Source organism: Sesamum indicum, linkage group LG11 (assembly GCF_000512975.1).
Source record: "Sesamum indicum cultivar Zhongzhi No. 13 linkage group LG11, S_indicum_v1.0, whole genome shotgun sequence".
Taxonomy (NCBI): domain Eukaryota; kingdom Viridiplantae; phylum Streptophyta; class Magnoliopsida; order Lamiales; family Pedaliaceae; genus Sesamum; species Sesamum indicum.
In genome coordinates, this window is record NC_026155.1 from 12,223,526 (window position 1) to 12,236,730 (window position 13,205).

Sequence of the window (13,205 nt, forward strand, 5' to 3'; positions counted from 1 at the left end):
ACTCAATTTGGTAAAGAATTTATGGAGATACGATGATTTTAATAAATATTAGCCGCCGACGACGAGAATGATGGGGGAAGCCGGGGGTGGGGCTATGGGGTAGGGTGGGTAGTTAGTTTTTTCTTTAAAAATATATAATAATAATAATAATAATATATTTTTATAATTTTAAATTATTTATATATAATATAAGTTAAATAATTTATTGAATCTAGACATTTTATTTTTTTAAAATCTAACGGTTGAGATTAATTGATTAGATCTAACAATCAGTATTTGATCAAAGAAGATCCAACGGTCATTAATACAAGAAATAATATATAATAAGTAAGGGTTTAACGGTCATTTTTTAAAAAATTAACACCGTTAGTTGGATTTAACGAAGAGGGGGTGATTGAGTTGAGTTTTATAAAACACAATGGGGCTTTTGGCCTATTCTCATAACAAGAGGGTTTATTTTGCAGATTTTTTAAAACATAGGGGGTTTTTATGCATTTTGTCTGAACACAAGTTCTCTGCACCAACTTTTTGTTGGACCTCAGAATGTACACAGCTGGTTTGAGTGAACTTGGAAAACAGTGACCAACTTCTTTGCTTTGATCTTTCCTTTTCCCAGCCATGAGTATCAATATAGACTTTAAAACTGAAAAAGCAATGACCTATGTTTCTTTCAACATTGTTCCACTAGCCCTAAGATCACAATTCTTGTCCAGGACTGCTGTAGACTTCAAATTCTTGATACATTTGTTGACCATTTTATTAATCTTCTTTGTTGAGGTCACATAAGCATTAATTTTCCAAGTTGGAGGTTTGTGCAAAGGCGCACACGAGTATGATTCAACGTTGTTTTTTGTGTTCTCTGCTCAAAATATAGAGTCCTCTTATGGAAATTAATTGCTATTATACACATTAAGATCATGGAAAATGGTGATTTATGTTTACATAAATTTATCTATCCTTAAAAAAGATAAAAATCGGTGGAATTTTGACAGGCTAAGAATAAAATGATAATATATTGACCACACTCTTGCACTATCATATGATGGATTAGTGATATTTTTACCAATCTATATCTATATTATTTATATCTATAGTAATATAAGCACAGTAAAATTTGAAATCAATAGCAGTAGAATAATACATAAAATACTAACTTAAACTTAAAAAATTATATATATATATATATATATGAAAGAATAAATATCACGAAATATTAAAGAAAAATGATCAATCTTATTAAACTAGAAATACTTTTGAAAAATTTAAAATGGGTGGCTTCTAATTAGTTAATTTTATAAAAAATTATATTTTTGGTCCGATATGTTAGGGTCTTTTTGTAATTTAATCCCATTTATTACGATTTTCTTATATTGCATTCCGTAAATTAAAAGTTTTTTCTATTTTAGACCTCATATGCATTTTTCAACCAATTATTAAAGGAGTCATTAGTATTTTTCATTTATTATTAGGGCATTTTCGATTTAGTTCCATTTATCGCGATATTTTCACATTGCATCTCATAAATTAAAAACTATCTCAATGTCATCTTAGCAATTTTCGTACATTTTCTATCCATTTTTAGTTCATTATTGGATGAAAAATGCACATGAAAACTAACATTGAGAAACTTTTTGATTTATGAAATGCAATTTTCCCATAAGATCATTAACAAATAAAACTATATTGAAAAAGTCTCTAACATATGTACCAAAAATATGATTTTTTCTTGATTATATTTAATATGAAAAGTAGAAATTTATTTTGAGATTGTACTTAATTCACGTACTTTTGATTTTCATCATAATATACTAGAGGGCACGGTAAAATTTAAACTGAATAGCATATGAGTAACAGATAAATACTAATCCAAACATAAAAAAATAAAAATATAATATAGAATAAATATACTCAATTTTAATAAATTAAAAGTATTGTTGAAAAATTTAAATCAAGTGGCTTCCGACTAACTAATTTTATTTGAATATTAATATAAGATAATTATTTTTAAATTATAAAATTTTTCATAATATAATGGATGCGTATCATTTTGAGAACTCTAATAAAATATAACTTATAAATTTTTATCAATTAAAATAATTATTATCAATTTGTTTTGAACATATAATTGTATAATACTATTATTTTGATGACAGAAACATAAATAATGTCACAAATTTAATATATTTTATGACTAACTATAATAAAAAATTTTCTTTTCTTTTATTTGTTTTTGGTTGGAAGTGTTTTCTCCATATGGTGAATATAGTTCAAAAGTTCCAATTGTAAGTAGAGTAGTGGTAGAAGTATATAAAAAAATTCTGAACAAAATAGTCCATTTGAGTTTCAATGGTGTACCAACTTGTATATAATATTGAGTTGAGCTGATTTTGATATGCTCTCGAAGTTAATCAAGCAATAAATATAAAGCTAGAAATTGGTTTTGAATCAAAATTTTCATTTCTTTGGTTAAGAAACAAGCCAGACCCGTTGGAGTAGGCAATAATTTTTCACATAGTACAAAAAGGCCGAAGTACCAAACACACTTGATTCTTATTTACAATAAAGATGGTCGCTGATTTCTTCGAGCTCACACCTCGAACTACTTGAACCCGATGGACATGAAAACTGGTGCAGAAGGTTCACACTCCAAATCAACGAGTAGACATGAAAACTAGTGCAAGATCATCTCCATCGACATTAAGTTGTTAACTAAAAGAACAAACAAGTGCAGAATCAACAATTAAAGGAAAAAACATGCAATAACAAGTTACATAAATAACATCTTCTCTCTAAGAACTATGCGAGAATTTAAAGGTCGAAATAGAAATTCAAACACTCAACTGTTTCACATTGGCTACTTGAAAAAGAGTGCAACTTCGACATCATATAAAACCACATGATAACCTATATATCTATCTATTCCTCTCTGCCATTTTTCTAGCCAAAAAAGCAACATTTGTCCTTATCAATTTCTTCTTTATCAATTTTTTCCATATTTAGAAATAATGTAAAGTTGAAACCATTGCAATTTCCTTTGTATAATTCAAACCCAAAAGTGTCTGATTTCTATGAAACCCTCACGTTCTCAACATTCTAATTTGGAGGCGATAGCATCACGAATTTTGGGACCGCTTTAAATATGACGGGCGCAAGGCAGTTTGGAGTTGAGGCCTAAATGAGAATAACCCTCCATTATTTTTGTTGGTTTATTCCCGGTTTGTTCATTATGTTAGGTTTTGTTCTCATGTTGCTTTCTAAAAACTTTTTGTTTGTTATACATTTAAGATTCTTGTACGAATTTTACAAAAACACCATATTCGTTCATGTCATCGACATCTTAACTTTGCAGGTGTATCTAAGAATTGGTGGAAATTCTATAGCATACAATCACAAATTAGTTCATTCGTGAACTTAAAAAATAAAATATTATATACTAAATTGCACAACGGTTCTAGATGCCAATCACATTATTCGTTTTAAAATTACTGGTAAAAATTTCTTTACAGAATTTTCAACACATCTTGACAAGTTTCAATAGAGTAATCATTTATCAAAAGAAAAGTTAATAATGTACTTTTTTGGAAATCTAGACAAATATGGCGATCAGTGCTATTTGACCAGAAATAATAAACTGAATGCTTCTCAAAATGTTTCAAAAATTATTTTAATAAACTGAATGCTTCTCAAAATGTTTCAAAAATTGTTTCAAAGTCTGTTACTTTTATGAAAATAAAATTCAACAAATTATTTCACTTGAAGTCCAAACATATGACTTTTCATGCTTTCACCCAAAAACAATAAAATGAATTCATGTATTGCTAATCAAAATATTTTGTTATTTAGTCTTCAATATTTGTAAGTGCACTTCAACCTTCAAACTGATTCTAAAAATATGAGTTTATTGTAAAACACTTGACAAGAAAAATAAATTTTTAAGTAAAAGATAAAAATCGATTTTGAGAACATGAATTGAAAACAAAAGAACACTTGACAAGGAAAACAAATCTTTAAGTGGAAAAAAAACCAATTTCCAATAATATTATTTAAAAATAAAAAATAGAAAGTTCTTCAAACACTATTTAAGATACAAAAACTATGTGTTCCTCAAAAACCATTTATCAACTCATGAAATTTCAATACTCATGAAAGATTTACCAAGTCCTCTTGAAAAGGAATTTTAAATTGGCATCTAGACAACCGTTTGGCATTTTAGCATAGAATTAAATCCTCAAAGTTCACAAATAAAATAATTCATGATTGTATGATATAGATTTTTCAACGAATTTTTCTATGATACACCTGCAAAAATAAGAGGCTAATAACATGAACCAATATGGATTTTGCAAATCCATACAAGAATGTCAATGTATCAAAAACAAAAAATTAAAGGCAAGCGCATGAAAAGAAAACCCAACACAATAAATGAATCAAGAATAAATTTACAAAAAGAGAGGAGGGTTTATTCTCCAATTTAGGTCTCAACCCTATCCTTGCATCCTTCACATTTGGAACAGCCACAAAAATCCATAATTCTTTTCTTTCCAAATGAGAATGGTGATTGTGTGGCTTTTCAAAGAAATCAAAGCAGTAAAATATTGGGTTCGAATTATACAAAGTGTAAAATCAATGGTTCAACCTTCTTGATTTCAAAATATGGAAGAAAATTTGACAAAAAAGAACTAATAGGGGCACCGGTTACTTTTGAGTTAGAAACTTGTGAAGATAAGTAGGCTACCATTAGGTTCTAAAATGTCGTCAAAAAGCACACTTTAGCAGCCAACATATGTTGAGCATTTAAATCCTACTTAACCTTTTGATTCACACACAATCCTTATCGAGACGAGGTTATCTACTTTGCACGAAATTGGCAAACCAAATTACATATACCAACTGACGTGCTTCACTTGTAGAATCAAATGAATGCATGTTACACGTATAACTGAAAAATGAAATATCAAGTATATGGTGTTTTATAGTTGTATGCTACATGTGTCGAGGCTAAAGAAATCACATGGCGCCTCCACAATCAATTATGGTCCAGTTTATTTTAATGGCACTAGCAATAGATATTCGATATACGATGACCAATTGAAATAAATATAGGTAAGGGTCCGATTAGTTGACCGCGTTGCTATGCATCAAACGTATAGTATAGTGCTTTCAACAAATCCTGCTAAATTACCAATAACAACACTTCTCTAAGAGACTATAAATAATCTGACATATATTCTTTGCAATAAGACAGAATTATGAAGGCACAAAAGATAAAAACACAGATACATCATTGTGGCATGCTCTATTTTAAAGGCATAAAATCAGATACTGCATAAACCAAGACACCTTGCTAGATGGTACTTAAGAGAAAATATCATGTTGGTTCATTAAATGGTTTAGGAAGTTTCCTCACAGTCCCAAGAGAATATTAATATACTTAAAATCAAGCTCAAATAAGAGTATGAGAGAGTGGATGGATGGCGCTTAGATTTCACTGAATCACTTATGCACATTAATAGAGGAGATAGGTAAATTGATGGAAAACATAATGCTACTGCTCCTAAAGTAGATGTACAGTCACAGATCAAAGTGAAGATATACATGGCTTCGCATTACTTTCAACCAATTGTCTTACCCTAAAATTGTGTAATTAACAACATCAATATCTTGCTCGTATAGCTCCATACCTTAACAAGTGGAGCCAAAACGTTTCAGCACCAAAGTCCTACGTGAACCAAGGATCATTGGCAGCAATTTCAAGAAAACTCGAAAAGGTATCACTAACCTTTTACACAAATAGATAAAATCATTTCCAAAAAACCTTTTCTAAAAAGCTTGTAATGTACATATGATTCTTTTACATTAATGCCGATAACCTTTTCCAAAAAAAAAAGAAAATAATTCCAGTACAATTTTGCATGCATTTATATTATATAACTTCCAGCAAAGAATTTTTCGGAAACAAAACATGCATACATTTAATATTATTGCTAACACACCAAAATGACAATCCAAACCAAAGCCTATAAGGCCCTCATGGCAGATTTGGAGAAACAAAGTGACTATGTCATTAAACGCATCACAATCTGATAAAAAAAATTTGCAATTAACACAAGAATTACTCAAGGAACATGCAAAAGACCAACATATTCACCAAAGGAATGCCAATAATCTCATGGATTTCAGTCTAAAAGCCAGTAGGAATCTATTGTGAAAGCATTCAAAATTGATTAAATTGCATTATAAGATGGGAAAGACCCAAAAAGAAAACAATATAAAGACCAGGTATATTTATCGTCAAAGCAAAATGATAGAAGAATAACTAGAAATATACAATGAATTTGGAAGACACACGGGATGCAAGTGGAATAAGCAGAGTTACGTCTGTTTTAAGAACGGAACCTCGAAGATGTGAATACCAATAACAGATAAACATGACCAGTTTATTAGTTCAGAAAAAATATAATAATATCTGTTGAGAAGAAACACAAAGAATCAGTGATGTGAGAGCAGAAAAGCCGAGTGTGAATTTTCTCCTCCTTTTCTATCTTCATGCCATAACTGATAATAGGTAAACAAGCAAAATTCATACCAAGTACTTCACAACAACCAAAATCACAACAACATCACCACATAATATAATCAAATGAAAAAAACAACCATACCCGAAGGAAAGAGCCCTGAGAATCTCCAATGATAGGAGTCGTCTTGGCTATTCCCCTCACAAGTTTCAAACCAACATCAATGTCTCCACTGCCATTCTTGCATTTAATCCCGCATCCTTATCCTCCGTAGTAGTAATCGACAGCATACAAGAGAACCCATCTAGTAGTTGAATTTCAAGAACCTTGAAATAATTAACCCAGAACCTCAAAAAGGATAGGAAAAAAAAAAGAATAAGACCGTTAATTCAAGAATTCGATGATCATAAAGAAGAACTAATATCAAATCTTCCGTCGGGCTGAGAAATTCCTTTAACCAAGATACATTTAATTTCATAATTGCTTTAAAAAAATCAAGAACCCTAAATCAAGAAACTTTACAAAAAAAAAAAACAAATGAAAGAAAACACTGAGTTTATGATTTTCAAGAGATCCTTACCTAAACAAAGAAGAAACCGAGGCTGGAGGCGGGGGCTGGAGGCGGAGGAATTTAGCAGACGATGATGATAACGTCAGAAATGAACGAATAAATTTTGTTTCTCCTTGTAATTTTTCTATTGCATTTTCATCGAATTTTTCATATTTATAGTGTGTTAGTGTGTGTTTGTATTATACAACGGTAACAAAATGTGGACTTTTAAAATCCTATTTTACTTTCAATTGGGTCGGGCCGATTGATCTCTTTTAAACTAAGGTTCAATAACAAATAAATATTGGGCCTTAATGGATAAAATGAGTTTTCCAAATTTGGGCCTCTGTTTATTATTTGGCATTTGTAAAATTATAATTATATTTTTTAGGTTATAATTGAAATTATAAGTACACTTTCTATTCAGTGGTAAATATTTATATAAATTCCTCTAAAGTATAATATATTAACACTATGTATCAATAATTTTATAAATAACAGAAGGTATTAATATATTTTAACTTAATTTCAACAGATGTTAATATAAGTCACCCACATATATAAAAATAAAACAAATTTATTTCGGTAACCGAACAAAAAAAATCCCCATATATAGAATTCATAATTGTGTTATTCTCCACTACTTTGAACTTATGAAATATTATTATCACTAATATTATTAGTTGATATTTATCACATTTTTTATTTCTCCATTACTTTACGTAAATATAATCAGAATTATTATAAAAAAAAATAGTTTAGAATAAACACTACTCAAAATTTATGATTTTTATATTGAGTATAGAATCAGTATAAAGTCCATAAGTTTACAATTCTTATATATTTTTACATAATTTGTAAAAAATTTACATAATATTTGCTTGTGTTGTTATATATTTAATATTTTAAAAAATTAATTATCAATACAAATTTAAAATATTACATTATATACTATAAAAATACTCAAATTTATAATATCATTAATATAATATTTTATATATTTTTTAGAATTACATGATATACTTTTATTATGTGGACATATAATTGAATAAAAATTTATAAATTACATTACATACTTTTTTTATAGTATTATATGCATTATGTATTGCCCATGTTTCTATTATTTTTTAGCCTCTGGTACTTATGGGCAGTTTCATACATATTTGAGTGGTAACAATTTTCTAGTAATGTGGTTTAGGTATTACAGAAACCAGAATATTAGACCTATAAGTTGTTGAATCTATGGTGTTGCTTGATAAATGACACAGCTGTTCTGTGGATCTTCTTTAGAAAGTGAATGATTCCTTTATTGGAAGTAGAGACACTAGCTTTAACTTTTTGAAACAAAGGTAAGTTTCATGAAGTAATCAAGATCTATTACAAATTTTTATGCTAACTTTATTAAGGGTTGATGCGTCTTGTGTGATTTATGTTACTTGTCGTTTGGGCTTTTTTTGAAATGCCTTAGTAAATACAAAGCTAACCTGGTGCTAATTGGTTTCTGTTAACCATATCATGTATTCATAGCATTTTAGATTTTGGTTTACTTTCTGATCTCATGTTGCTTTTTAGCAGTATGGGTAGTTAAATTACCTTGAATGTACTTTTATATTTCTTTTTTGTTTTCCTTTTTAAGGAATTGAAGGCATTTTTCTGAATTAGGTAAATTTCATATATGAATTGCAAGAATTGAAGCGCAGGCGAAGAAAAGAAGAAGGGTAAGGAAAAGAGGAGGAGGAGGAGTCACCATCATTTAGATGATGATTCTTCTAATGATCTGCTTCATAAAGAGAGGAGCAGGAAAACATATTCAGAATTATATGATATACTTTTATTATGTGGACATATAATTGAATAAAAATTTATAAATTACATTACATACTTTTTTTATAGTATTATATACATTATGTATTGACAAATATGTATATGTACTTTTAAACGTAAATAATTTGATTATAAAATATTTTTTCATATATTGAGCTTGCAAGTATTTTCTGTGTTCTATACTTTATAAAAAATTATAAAGAGTATATTTAAAATAAAATGTGACTAAAGTTTTAAATCACTAAAAATAGTTTGGAGGAGATATATTAATAAAGCATATTTTATAAATTAAAATAAAATGTATAGGAGTAAGTAGGAACGACATTTTGTCCCATCAATGCCAAGTTATTTTATTAGGGGTGTCTTAGTTATCTTTCATACTTTATGGGTATAAATGAGACAATATGTATAGTTCACGGGTCTAAAATGTATTTAACCATAAAATTTATTTTTAATATTTTAAATTATATATATTTAGAATTAATGTATTCGAAACTATTCTTGCAAGTATGTTTTTTAGTGAATAACTTTTAAATTTAGAAGAAAATTTATATCTCTCTTGACTAGAGTACTAAATAAAGCCACCAATCCCTTTTCAAATTTCTCAATGGTCATTTCTGATGCTTTCAAAGTGTTCTGGAGAGCAATGTTGTCCAGGCCCTTTAGTGACCTGAAGTTGTTGAAGGAACACAAGAGACAAAATGCATAAAACTCCCATGTGTTTTAGAAATTACGCAAAAAACACCCTCCTATTTTCAGAATAGGCTAAAACCCCCCTCCTATTTTTTTTTAGTCAGCAAAAAAACCACATTATGTTAGCATTTAACGAGAAGTGATGAGAATAGGCCATTTCATTGTCTGTGCGTCTTTTTTTTTCTGTGTGTGTGTGTGGGGTTCCCCTCCTTGTTCTAACTTTTCCATTTCCTTATCTATGCGTCTTTTGTGTGTGTGTGTGTCGTGTGTGTGTGTGTGTGCATGTGCGTGTGGGGTGTGTGTGTGTGTGTGTGCGGGTGTGTGTGTGTGCATGTGGGTGTGTGGGTGTATGTGTGTGCATGTGGGTGTGTGGGGGGGGTGCCTAAAATTTTAAATCACTAGAATAGTTTGGAGGAGATATATTAATAAAGCATATGTTATAAATTAAAATAAAATGTATAGGAGTAAGTAGGAACGACATTTTGTCCCATCAATGCCAAGTCATTTTATTAGGGGTGTCTTTGTTATCTTTTATACTTTATGGGTATAAATGAGACAATATGTATAGTTCAGGGGTCTAAAATGTATTTAACCATAAAATTTATTTTTAATATTTTAAATTATATATATTTAGAATTAATGTATTCGAAACTATTCTTGCAAGTTTGTTTTTTAGTTAATAACTTTTAAATTTAGAAGAAAATTTATATCTCTCTTGACTAGAGTCCTAAATAAAGCCTCCAATCCCTTTTCAAGTTTCTCTGATGCTTTCAAAGTGTTCTGGAGAGCAATGTTGTCCAGGCCCTTTAGTGACCTGAAGTTGTTGAAGGAACACAAGGGACAAAATGCATAAAACTACCATGTGTTTTAGAAAGTACGCAAAAAACACCCTCCTATTTTCAGAATAGGCTAAAATCTCCCTCTTATTTTTTTTTAGTCAGCAAAAAAACTGCATTTTGTTAGCATTTAACGGGAAGTGATGAGAATAGGCCATTTCATTGTCTGTGCGACTTTTTTTTTTTGTGTGTATGTGTGTGGGGTTCCCCTCCTTGTTCTGACTTTTCCATTTCCTTATCTATGCGTCTTTTGTGTGTGTGTGTCGTGTGTGTGTGTGTGCATGTGGGGTGTGTGTGTGTGTGTGTGCATGTGCGTGTGTGTGTGGGGGGGGGTTGTGTTGGTGTGTGTGTGTGTGTGTGTGTGTGTGTGTGTGTGTGCATGTGGGTGTGTGGGGTGTGTGTCTGTGCGCCTAAAATTTTAAATCACTAAAAATAGTTTGGAGGAGATATATTAATAAAGCATATTTTATAAATTAAAATAAAATGTATAGGACTAAGTAGGAACGACATTTTATCCCATCAATGCCGAGTTATTTTATTAGGGGTGTCTTTGTTATCTTTCATACTTTATGGGTATAAATGAGACAATATGTATAGTTCAGGGGTCTAAAATGTATTTAACCATAAAATTTGTTTTTAATTTGAAATTTATATATATTTAGAATTAATGTATTTGAAACTATTCTTTCAAGTTTGTCTTTTAGTGAATAACTTTTAAATTTAGAAGAAAATTTATATCTTTCTCGACTAGAGTCCTAAACAAAGCCTCCAATCCCTTTTCAAGTTTCTCAATGGTCATTTCTGATGCTTTCAAAGTGTTCTGAAGAACAATATTGTCCAGGCCCTTTAGTGACCTGAAGTTGTTGAAGGAACACAAGGGACAAAATGCATTAAACTACCATGTGTTTTGGAAAGTACGCAAAAAACACCCTCCTATTTTAAAAATAGGCGAAAACCCCCTCCTGTTTTTTTTAGTCAGCAAAAAAATCACATTCTGTTGACATTTAACGGAAAGTGATGAGAATAGGCCATTTCATTGTCTCTGCGTCTTTTTGTGTGTTTGTGTGTGTGTGGGATTCCCCTCCTTGTTCTGAATTTTCCATTTCCTTATCTATGGGTCTTTTGTGTGTGTGTGTCGTGTGTGTGTGTGAGTGTGTGCATCTGGTGTGTGTGTGTGTGTGCGTGTGGGGTGTGTGTGTGTGTGCGTGTGGGGTGTGTGTGTGTGTGTGCATGTGGGTTGTGTGTTTGTTCGAGTGTGTGTGTGTGCCTAAAATTTTAAATCACTAAAAATAGTTTGGAGGAGATATATTAATAAAGCATATTTTATAAATTAAAATAAAATATATAGGATTAAGTAGGAACGACATTTTGTCCCATCAACGCCAAGTTATTTTATTAATGGTGTCTTTGTTATCTTTCATACTTTATGGGTATAAATGAGACAATATGTGTAGTTCAGGGGTCTAAAATGTATTTAAGCATAAAATTTATTTTTAATATTTTAAATTATATATATTTAGTATTAATGTATTCGAAACTATTCTTGCAAGTTTGTTTTTCAGTGAATAACTTTTAAATTCAGAAGAAAATTTATATCTCTTTTGACTAGAGTCCTAAATAAAGCCTCCAATCACTTTTCAAGTTTCTCAATGTTAATTTTGATGATTTCAAAGTGTTCTGGAGAACAATGTTGTCCAGGCCCTTTAGTGACCTGAAGTTGTTGAAGGAACACAAGGGACAAAATGCATAAAACTACCATGTGTTTTAGAAAGTACGCAAAAAACACACCCTCATATTTTCAAAATAAGCTAAAAACCCCTCCTGTTTTTTTTTAGTCAGCAAAAAAACTACATTCTGTGAGCATTTAATGGGAAGTGATGAGAATAGGCCATTTCATTATCTGTGCGTCTTTTTTTTTTTTGTGTGTGTGTGTGTGGGGTTCCCCTCCTTGTTCTGACTTTTCCATGTCCTTATCTATGCCTCTTTTGTGTGTGTGTGTGTGTGTGTGTGCATGTGGGGTGTGTGTGTGTGTGTGTGCATGTGCGTGTGGGGTGTGTGTGTGGGTGTGCGTGTGGGGTGTGTATGTGTGTGTGCCTAAAATTTTAAATCGCTAAAAATAGTTTGGAGGAGATATATTAATAAAGCATATTTTATAAATTAAAATAAAATGTATAGGAGTAAGTAGGAACGACATTTTGTCCCATCAATGCCAAGTTATTCTATTAGGGGTGTATTTGTTATCTTTCATACTTTATGTGTATAAATGAGACAATATGTATGGTTCAGGGGTGTAAAATGTATTTAAAAATAAAATTTGTGTTTAATATTTTAAATTATATATATTTAGAATTAATGTTCGAAACTATTCTTGCAAGTTTGTTTTTTAGTGAATAACTTTTAAATTTAGAAGAAAATTTATATCTTTCTTGACTAGAGTCCTAAACAAAGCCTCCAATCCCTTTTCAAGTTTCTCAATGGTCATTTCTGATGCTTTCAAAGTGTTCTGGAGAGCAATGTTGTCCAGGCCTTTTAGTGATCTGAAGTTGTGGAAGGAACACAAGGGACAAAATGCATAAAACTACCATGTGTTTTAGAAAGTACACAAAAAACACCCTCCTATTTTAAGAATAGGCTAAACCCCTTCCTGTTTTTTTTTAGTCTGCAAAAAAATCACATTCTATTAGCATTTAACGGGAAGTGATGAGAATAGGCCATTTCATTGTCTCTGCGTCTTTTTTTTTTGTGTGTGTGTGTGTGGGGTTCCCCTCCTTGTTCTGACTTTTCCAT

At 30.4% G+C, this 13,205-nt stretch overlaps 1 long non-coding RNA gene across 1 annotated transcript; it reads right to left on the minus strand.

Moving 5' to 3' along the window:
* Nucleotides 2,435-7,247, minus strand: LOC105174157. Its single transcript, XR_848812.2, has 3 exons — nucleotides 7,096-7,247; nucleotides 6,660-6,863; nucleotides 2,435-2,709 (listed from the first exon to the last, which is right to left on the minus strand). It is a non-coding gene; the product is annotated as an uncharacterized LOC105174157 (long non-coding RNA).